Source organism: Zalophus californianus, chromosome 2 (genome assembly GCF_009762305.2).
Source record: "Zalophus californianus isolate mZalCal1 chromosome 2, mZalCal1.pri.v2, whole genome shotgun sequence".
NCBI classification, from domain to species: Eukaryota; Metazoa; Chordata; class Mammalia; order Carnivora; family Otariidae; genus Zalophus; species Zalophus californianus.
This window is the reverse complement of record NC_045596.1, coordinates 31,102,028-31,112,159: the sequence shown is the minus strand read 5'-3', so window position 1 is coordinate 31,112,159 and position 10,132 is coordinate 31,102,028. Positions and strand designations below refer to the sequence as shown.

The following is a 10,132-nucleotide window of genomic DNA, read 5'->3' as shown; positions in this document are numbered from 1 at the left end:
CTTGCTCACAGCCTGCAGATAGCTGGCAGATGACCAGTGGGTTGGCTGCTCTAGGATGGCCTCGTGATTTAGCTCTGTTCCACAGGTCTCTCTCGTCACTGGGTAGGACAGTCCAGGCTGGTTCTCAGAGCTCATACAGAAGAGTAAGAGAAAGAGCAGAAATACATAAGTGCTTGTACAAGCTGTGCTTGCAGTAAGTTTGGTATTGTCAGATTGGACATGGTCAAGTCCAGAATCAATGAGGGAGAGCACTACGAAAGAGTGTGGATACAGGGAGGCATGAAAACTTGGGGCAGTGGGTACACTCAATTCTCCTCAATGATTTGAATTTATATTTCCTTGATTAGAATTGAGGTTAAATATCTTTCAAAAGTTTGTTGGTCACATGTTTCCTCTTCTGAAATGCTTCTTCATGTCTTTTGTCCATTTTCATACCAAGATTTTATCTTTTTTTATTCATCCAGAAGAGATTATGATGATGATTAACCTAAATGTTAATCCTTTGCCAGATATATTGTGTTTCAAATATCTTCTTTAGAAAGAGAAATTAAGGAATCGATCCCATTTACAATTGCACCAAAAACCATAAGATATCTAGGAATAAACCTAACCAAGGAGGTAAAGGATCTGTACCTTAAAAACTATAGAACACTCATGAAAGACATTGAAGAAGACACAAAGAAATGGAAAAACATTCCAGGCTCATGGATTGGAAGAATAAATATTGTTAAAATGTCTTGAAAGTGGGCCTTTCTCCAGTCAAACCTTCAGATGAGTCCGCATCCTTGGCCAACACTTCGATTACAGCCTCATGAAAGATCCTGAAACAGGATCCAGTTAAGCCATACCTGGATTGCAGACCCACAGAAACTATGAGATAATGCATGTGTGTTGTTTTAAGGCACTAGGTTTGTGATACTTTTGCTATAGAGCAGTAGGTATCTAATACACTTGCCAAAGAACCTCAGTGGGGACTATCCTAATCCATAAAATAGTTTCTTACTATGTTAAACCTCAAAAGTGTGGCTTGAAGTGTAGATACTTGTTACTCAAAATGTTGCTTATGGCCACATTTCAATCTCTGAGATTTTTAGAAACGCAAAAGCCCAGGTACCATCCCAGAGCTATTAAATCAGAATCAGCATTTTAACAAGATCCCTGGGTGTTTTATATATTCATATTAAAAGGGCTCCCTTCTTCTACCACCTTTGTAATTATGAGTCCTGCATACCACAGGGGTTAGAGGGCACCTTTGTTCAGAACACCTTTCTCCTGGGTCAGTGGAACATACTCAAGTTACCCCTTCCACTCCCTATAATAGAGAATATGTATTTCAAAGAACTTATTCCCTTAACATCCAGGTAGAGAATGTGCTGGTACATTTTAAAAACTCTACTTCTCTACTCACAGAAAACATCATTGGTATCCTCAATGTTTGCAGTCTGTTGGAAGGAGGGGGCTTCCCATCGATCAGAAAGTAGCAGAGTCCAGTAAGTTGCTCAGTGTGGGGATTGAATGACAAAGCAATGACAGAGGTTGGTTAAGAATACCATTTCCAGAGGAAAATACGTGTTCTCCGAAATGTGGAGAACATGTAGGGCATTGGAGGGTGACAGATGTTGAAGAAAGAGCAGGCAGGAATATTTATGGGGCCCTTGGTGAACTTGGAGGTAGACCCATTTGGCCGGAGCACGGACTTCAGGTAAAGGGATAATGAGAGATTAAGGCAATAGAGGTCAACATTGTGGAGGGAGATAAAGAAAGAAAAAGAGAGGTAAAAGGAAGATCGACAACAACAGGTACCAGTTGCTGTTTCAACTAAGGCTTCAAGATATAATAGACACCACATTCCAAAGTAAGGTGTGGGCTGCTGATTTATCAATGAGGAGGTCAAACACCGGTGACATGACTGAGTTCCTCACCCATATAGGAGGTGTAAAAAGGTTGGGAATAATTGAAGAGGAGAAGAGAAGAGTTTTAGAAAGCGTGGCTGCTGTGCTGGGGCATTAAGCTCTTACCACCATCACATAGGAGGAGAGGGAAGGGGTTCTTCTTTCTTTACCTCAAGGCAAGGGGGACTCTTGGGCAATGCCACTCAGCTTACTATGTGTCCTCTTTTTGGTGCTTGTCTTCTACCTGCAAAGTCTAAGTGGTGAGGGATGACTTCGGTCAGCTACTTTGACAGTGGAGCAGAGAAATGGCTTCACTTGGGGAAGGAGTGGCTGTGATTCCCATAGTTTTCTGAAGCAAAGAATGTGTTCCTGTGGGGCAGGCCTGGGAGGGGGTCTTAGGTCCTGTCTACAAGGATGGTCTGGAGGGGCCGGCAGCCCTCAGGGAAAAGAAGACTGGAGCCTGAGGAATAAGTGAAGAGACAGCCAGAGTAGATGTTCTCCCTCTTTGATGAGAATTGAGGAAGATAGATTCCCAGGGGTGGGAGGCAGAGCCGGAGGAGATGTCTCCAAAGAACCAATGAAAATTCACACGAAAGAAAAGTCTGCTTTAACCACCTTCCATTCCTATTTAGCTCTGATGAGAATACGCAAATAGAACTTCTTTGTCCTTTCTCCTCTTGGGAAGACGGTGCTCCCCTATTCCCATTAACCAGTCCCCGGAGAAGGGATGTCCCTGGGAAGGAGGTAGTTCTCTTTTGCGGAGGCCAACTTCCAGAGATCCTCTCAGCTGAGAACCTTCGGGACCAATCCTCCAGCAGCCGAGGGACAATTAAGGCATGCCCGTGGATGGCACATCACTGCTTCAGTAAATGGACGACACAACCTTCCCAGGGCAGGCATCCTGTCTACAGGGGCACGAGCATAGGAGAGAGAAGAGTTTTTAATCATTACAGAGGACCGGACTTCTAATTAGTGTCCAGAGCAGCTTTTATTACCTTAAAGGTATCAGAAAGATCACGGGGCTTGCTCTAAATTTCATCCACGGGTGAGGACAGAAATATTCCCACAAAACAAATTTATAGAAATGTGTATTTAGCTAACCAGCTAAATGAACTTACATCCCCCAAACCTTGGTTATAACCACAGCAGTTTCTAGAGAAGCAGCAGCGGGAAGATACCTTTTACATAAGAAAATTCCACAGTGTGTGTGGGGGGGTGGGGGCAGATTATGCAAAGGCAGCTCCTAGAGCAGGGGTTCCATACTTTTTTGGTGTGTGCTCTTGTGTATGATCCCTTTGGCAGGATGACGTGGCCTGTGGAATCTCTTCTCCAAATTGTATTTTCAAATATAGGAAATAAAATATGTAGTACTACAAAGAAACCAGTTACGTTGAAATATTATCAAAAAGTTTTAAAAAAAACTGTGGTCGAGTGATATGTGCCACTTCACATTTTAAATATTAAGATCCTATTTTAAACCTTTGAAATTTTAAACCTCAAGGTGATTTCGAAATAATCAGGGGTCTAAGCCACATTTTGAGACATCTGTACAACTGTAATAAATATGAAAATATCTGTGATTTCTCCTGAGGCCAGTGTGGCAGACGCTGTGGGGTGTTGCCTACATTTGTAATGGAAGGCAGTGCTAAATTTCACTTCAAGATTATTGAAAAAAAAATGAGTACTCACTGGATGAATAATTTAAGATTAATTGAATGAATAATTGCAAGATTAATAAAGATGTAATATTTTTCCCCGCCCAAATCCACAAACTCCCTTATTTCTATTTACAGACCCCTCAGGGGCCCATGGATTCCATGGAATCTGGAATCTGGAATAAGATCAGCTAATCCTCTGCATCACAAAGTAATGAGAATTTCAGGATCTTGTTGAGGGGAAGCAAATTGGGCCTGGAGTGTGTGGAAGGCTTTGGAATTCTAGGAGAGGAGAGGTAAGGATTCTTTGCTCTAATCCTAAAAGCAAAGAGGTGAGTGGAGACCCAAGGAGTGTGGTGTGCTTCCAATAAGGAATTTTCCAGGGCCATGATGGCCCAGGGAATTATGAGAACAGTCTCCTTTCCTGTTCTGTCTGTGCTGGATCCACAGAGGGTATCGGCCAAACTTTCAGGAAAAGTCTGTTACATGCAGCACCTTTGTATTAGTATGTTGTGGGGGTGGGGAAGGGGGGGAGAGTAGGCAGTATACATGTTTGGGGAGGGGGCAATGAAGAGAATTGCAGCCATTCCTAGAGGTCAGAGTGGTCATCCTAGAATTGTACCCAGAGAGCAGTTAGGGGCCAGCTGACCATGAATAAGCACCTGGCAGTGGGCACTGAGTCAGAGAGGCCAAGAGACTGACCTTCTTCAACCCGAATATGTGAAAAGTGAGTAAGCCTGGACGCAGAGACGGGGAGCTGGGTCCTGCCTGCATGGAATGGAACTACCCAGAGGTAGACAGGTAGGTTACATCAGGCTGATGGTTGTAATGTGACCCCGTAGTCAGCAAAGGGCTGGCTCCTGGAAGGGTGTTGAGCCGAGGAGTGTCTGCTATAATCAGGCTTCTGGAAGGAGCACTCTGACAGTGGGACAGTGGGTGGGAGGGCGGCCCAGGCTAGACACAGACTCTGTTTCAGAGGCAACTGCATGACGTAGAACCACAAGGAGCACAAAAGGAGTATGAGAACCCTTAGAATCATGCCTTTTAGGGAGAAGCGATTGTTGACATAGCTTGCCTTTCCAAAGTCAAACACAAAGTCCTTTCAGCAGGAAAAAAACTTGTGTGATTGCTCTGAAGTAAAAGAAACTGGCCTACCCAGTGCTTCCATCTTGGTGTGTGGTTACAGAAGAAAAGGTGGCTTAGAATTTCAGCATTCAAAGTTCTTCATTAAGTCTCACGGTGGGGAGTGGGGTGGGGGTGGGCGGCTGGGTGGGGGAGGGATGCTCATTGCACTCAGCTCCCTTCCGGCCAAGCATGTCTCTGGTGAAAGAGTTATGCATGAATGCTGAGATCCAGGGCAGAACCCTAAAGCTTTATTCCGTCCCTACCACACGTCAAGTAGTTTGTACTGTTGTTCCTTCACGGTATCGGCAGACAGAGTGGACACAGAAATACTTTAGGAGGCAAGAGTCCCCAGGGCCTCCTGTAGGCTCAGAAGGATAGAGAATCTTGATAAACATGACCCTTAGGAGTAAGAGCAGAGGGTAGGAGTCTAAATGGCTTTTCAGTCACTTAGGGACTCAAGCCCGAGTCTATATGGTACAACAGTCTTATGCAGCTATGGAGCACTTGAAATGTGGTTAGTCTAAACTGAGACGTGCCATGAATGGAAGATAGCTACCAAATTTTGAAGATAGAGCACAATAAAAACAACATTAAACATCTCATTAGCAATTTCAAAATTTTGATTACATGTTGAAATGATAACATTCTGGATACGTTAGGTTACTATGAAATACACGATTAGAATTAATTTCACCTGTTGTTTTTTTTTTTTAAGATTTATTTATTTATTTGAGAGAGAGAGAGCGTGCGCGCGCGCGTGCATATGCGAGCACAGGGAGGGGCGGAAGGAGAGAGCGCATCCCGAAGCCGACTCCCTACTGAGCGCCGAGTCTGACTCGGAGCTTGATTCCAGGACCTGAGCAGAAACCAAGAGTCGGCCGCCCAACTGACTGAGCCACCCACATGCCCCAGTTCTTACTCTTTTTCTAATATGGCTACTAGAAAATTTAAAAATACATGTGTGACTTGCGTTATATTTTTACCAGGAGAAATAACTTGTAGTTATTTCACATGGTTGGAAACCATCACAGAGTTAACTCATATAACCCGTATAAGTAGAGTCTGGCTTAAGCTATGCAACCGCTACGTGATGTTCTGTAATCTTTGTACTGTTCTCCTGTTCCTCTTTTTTCCTATTTTCCTTCTGATTCTCTGTAGCCGTTTCAGGACAACCTTTAAAATAAAAATAAACATGAAAAATTTCCTGGGCATGATGGAGGGGTGGGGGGCTGTATGGGGCCTGGTGGTTGGCCCACACTGAGCCCAGGACGGACTGAGAAGACAATCACCCACAGAGGGACAGCGTTCTTAGCATCCTAGCCAAGCAGATCAACTTTCTGGCCGTGCAGAAAGGAAGTGAAAAGGAGCGTCTGTGTTACTGACCTGGGTCTTGGCAACAGACTGGCCCATATGGGATTCTCGGAGTTCCAAAGAAATTGGCAGCATCTCTATGTCATGAAAGGGCCCTCCCGTCCTGTGGCTCTCCCGTCCTCTCCATCCTACCTCCCTGATTCATGCCCCTCACACTCCACCAGACCCCTCAAGTTGTCCCTGTACCCCAGCCCTTTCCTGCTTAGCCAGCCTACGCTGAGGCTTGTTGCCTGAATCCATTAGCCTTCAGAACTGCTGAATGACTTGAAAAACCTCTCAGGTGGCAGGCTCTTTCCTGGAAAAACCCTAAACCTGGATCCATCTCCTAAGCTGCCTTCTTTTTCCTTCCCCTGGGCTGCCAGGCACAGCTACAGAGCATCATTCAGTTGAGCAGATTGGCCCATGAAAAATTCATGGGCTCCAGCTCCAGCTGTACCCTCAGTGATACGCAGCATTGCGTGCACCACCATTGCATGTTCCCTCCGGCGACCATGCAAACTTTCATCGCTCTCAGAATCTCTACGAATTAGCAAAAAGTGCCCTCCCTCCAGTTAGTTTGTTTTGATATTGTACAATCTGGAGAGCTCTGTCCTCAGGATAGGAGGAAGTGGCATTTCCAGGGCCCCAGGGGGCAGCATACCTGGGCCCAAGTACTTAAAACCTGTCCACACACCGCCCCACCCCGCTTGCCCCTGACTTTGGGTCTTCACAGTGGCAGCAACTACCCCTCATCCCCAGGGAGAGAAAAGCAGGGTTGGTTCCTGGTTGGCATGAGTCAGGCTTCTCTGGGCAAAAGGAAAAAACCTCAAGGAATGCTCAGAGCATGATTGACATAGGACCCAGTCACGCATGAGTGTGTAAGCATGTGTGAGCGCCGGGGAGAGTATACACGTGCACTCTTCTGCGTGTGTGCGCAGCCTTGTGGGCAGTGTGAGTTTACAGGAGGAAGCTCTCCTCTGCTTTTCCAAGACTTGACCAGGAAGCCAGAATCTCTCGCCTTCATATTCTGGGATAGATTAATAAACAGTGCCCTTGTGCAGTACACAACCCAGACGCCTGTACTGATGGCTCTGACCATGGTCTCCTCAAACCTTGCATCATTCCCTTCCCTTCCATTGTCAGAGCATGGCTTTGCCTCAATTCATGTGAACCTCCTTGATTTTCTATTTCCCACCTGTAAGTATATGCACATCTGTACCTTTTCTTTCTTTCTTCCTTTCTTTTTCTTTCTTTCTCTTCTTTCTTTCTTTCTTTCTTTCTTTCTTTCTTTCTTTCTTTCTTTCTTTCTTTCTTTCTTTCTTTTCTTTCTTTCTTTCTTTCTTTCTTTCTTTCTTTCTTTCTTTCTTTCTTTCTTTCTTTCTTTCTTTCTTTCTTTTCTTTTTCTTTCTCTCTTTCTTTTTCCTTCTTTCCTTTCTTTCTCTCTTTCTTTCTTTCTTTTTCCTTCTTTCCTTTCTTTCTCTCTCTCTCTCTTTCTTTCTTTCTCTCTCTCTCTCTCTCTCTCTTTCTTTTCCATTTCCCTTCAATTTCAGAGCACAGGGTGTGTGCCTTTTGTTCAAGGCCAACAACTCCTATGCTACTGATCCCATCAGGGGTCTTCTCCAGACCTTGTTGCGTTAACTATCCCCCCACCCTATTCACATCTTCCTTTCTGTCTTTTTTCCAGTCATCCCATAATATCCACTCCATTTCATAAAAGCCTTCTCCTGACTTCCAAGGCCCCACTCCCCCTCCTTTTCTTTTCTCTCCCAGCCAAGCTTCTGGGAAGAAAACTCTCTAGGACTATTTTTACTTCTTCGCCCACTGCACTCTGGCCTCCCCTTCACCATGCTTCTTAGTGTCCTTTCATGGGTCCCTCAGCAACCTCCATGGTGCCTGATTAACTGGATAACTTTCTAGTCCTTATTTTACTGGACTACTCTGTACGTTTGACACTGATGATCACTTCTTTCTTCAGGAAAATCTTGCCTCTGTTCGCTTCTGCACAGAACCTATCAGCGAGTGAGAGGACCATGCCCAACATCCCTATCTAGGAGGAAGAGCTGCACTCAGGTGGGCAGCCCCGTGTTCTCCTGAGACACAGGAAACCGATCCGCAGCCAAGCTGTGGAGGTCATGCTGAGCGAGGCCTGGGGTGAGGCAGCTATGGGAGGCCCTGGCCAAGATAAATGAGTAATAAGCAGCAGATGGCAGAGAGAGTCAGAGAGAGACAGGCAGACAGACAGACAGACAGAGACAGAAATAAAAACCAGAGAGAGATAGAAGAGAGACAGAGACAAAAAGAGAGACAGAGAGGAAGCTTATACTTGCTCTGAGGTAGAAGTGAGGAGAATGTGGCAGCCCAGGGAGCTGGAGAGGGAGCCTTACCTCCTACATTTACTACTTACTGCTCCTGGTTCTAATGCGCTGGAGGACTTGGGGCCTGACTCTTTTTATATCCATGAAAGAGTTTACCTTCTTAATACATTTACTATTTATGGAGCTAGTGTTCAAGTTTCTGTTGATTGCAATCAAAAGGAAGCTTGCCTAAGTACCTTGTACCCTGTCCTCTGAAATGTGCGTTGTGGGTTTTTCCAAACCATGCAGTTCCTCACTATAATTCTCTCTTGCTGTTTACAGAGAACAACCATGTCGATGTCTATCCACCTGGTGTTGAAGCTCTACCAGCAAAGGGCCCGAGTCACTTACACCCAATTTTCAGAATGTGGTGGTCCAGAAAGGAAGCAGAGATTATGAACACCCTTGCACACCTAGCAATCAGATTCCTCTGACATCTACCGGGCACATGGACAAAATTAGGACTTCTGTATTTGCAGCTCCTGACTTAGGATGAAAACAATCTCATTGAACAATGGAAATTCTTCTCACTGCCCCTAAAAAAAAACTTATTTTGGTGACAGAATAATTTATTATAATTTATGACAATTCCTGGGCATTTGAAGTTCTCTGTTCTCCTTTTCTTGACTATGGCTCAGCTATGACCCACGGTTATTGCCAACCCATTCTCTGCTTCTTTCCCTCATGCATGCTCATCACTGTGGAGCGGACACCATGCAAATTCTCTCACTGTACATTTGCTCATACACTTTCCTCACGTCTCCATGAATCCCAAGACTCAGCCCAAATTGTACCTTCCCCATGAAGCCTTGCTCTGAGCCTCCACTGCAATCCTTTTGGTCTTCTTGAAATTCCTCCAGTCCAGGGGTTCTCCACGGGGGGGCGATTTTGTCCCCCCCCTCCCGGGGAACATTTGGTAATATCTGGAGATATTTTTGGTTATCACAACTTGGGGGGGGCGGTAGTGGAAAGAGCACTACGGGCATTTAGTTTGTAGAGGCAGAGAATGTTGCTAAACGTCCTACAGTGCACAAAACAGTCACCCAACACAGAATTATCTGGCCCATAGTGTTTTGATAATTTTGAGAAACCCTTCCTTCTAGCCTGACTCTGGCACCCTTCATCCTCTCTGTTGATTTCTTCTTATGGCGTAGAATCTTAGGGCTGGATGGCACCCCCCCCTCCCCCGAGCCTTTGATCATTTACTAAATGTTCAGTGACTCTCCCCTCTGGCCTCCTACCCTCAGCCCAGTACTAGAAACATGGTACATGCTTGCTGTCAGATCAAAATAACCCTAGGTTTTATGAAATATCATTTATTCCCTGCAAACATTTATATATATATACATATATATATTTTTTAATTATCAGCTTTTCTCCTGGATATAACCTCTCAAAAGGAGACATGACTACATCTAAATCACAGAGGGAAGAAATTCTAGAGACTTTCTGCGGAAGTTTGTTCAACATTAAGTAAAGTAAATACCAGCCAACTGAGTCTTACGCATTTAAATGATGGTGATGAAAATCACCACCTTAGCGGCACAGAGGAAAACAGGAAAGTTTTCTACTAAGGGGAATGATTAACTGAATTCTTACAGAGACACTGGAAACAAAACAAAACAAAACAAAAGCCAACAAAAAACAGAAAGGACAGTCCATTGCCTAAGTTTGTAAACTTGATTCCTCCAAACTCTTATTTATAACCTATCCGATAAACATTCTCCTTGAAGAAAAAAACACGTAATTGTTGACG

At 44.6% G+C, this 10,132-nt stretch overlaps 1 long non-coding RNA gene across 2 annotated transcripts; it reads left to right on the top strand.

Moving 5' to 3' along the window:
* The first annotated feature begins 3,771 nt into the window (after positions 1 to 3,771).
* On the top strand, positions 3,772 to 8,928 carry LOC113924070. Of its 2 annotated transcripts, none has more exons than XR_003520524.1 (3): positions 3,772 to 3,843; positions 7,998 to 8,092; positions 8,659 to 8,928. It is a non-coding gene; the product is annotated as an uncharacterized LOC113924070 (long non-coding RNA). The 2 variants fall into 2 exon arrangements; XR_003520523.1 differs by lacking the exon at positions 3,772 to 3,843 and adding an exon at positions 4,270 to 4,348.
* The last annotated feature ends 1,204 nt before the right edge of the window (positions 8,929 to 10,132 follow it).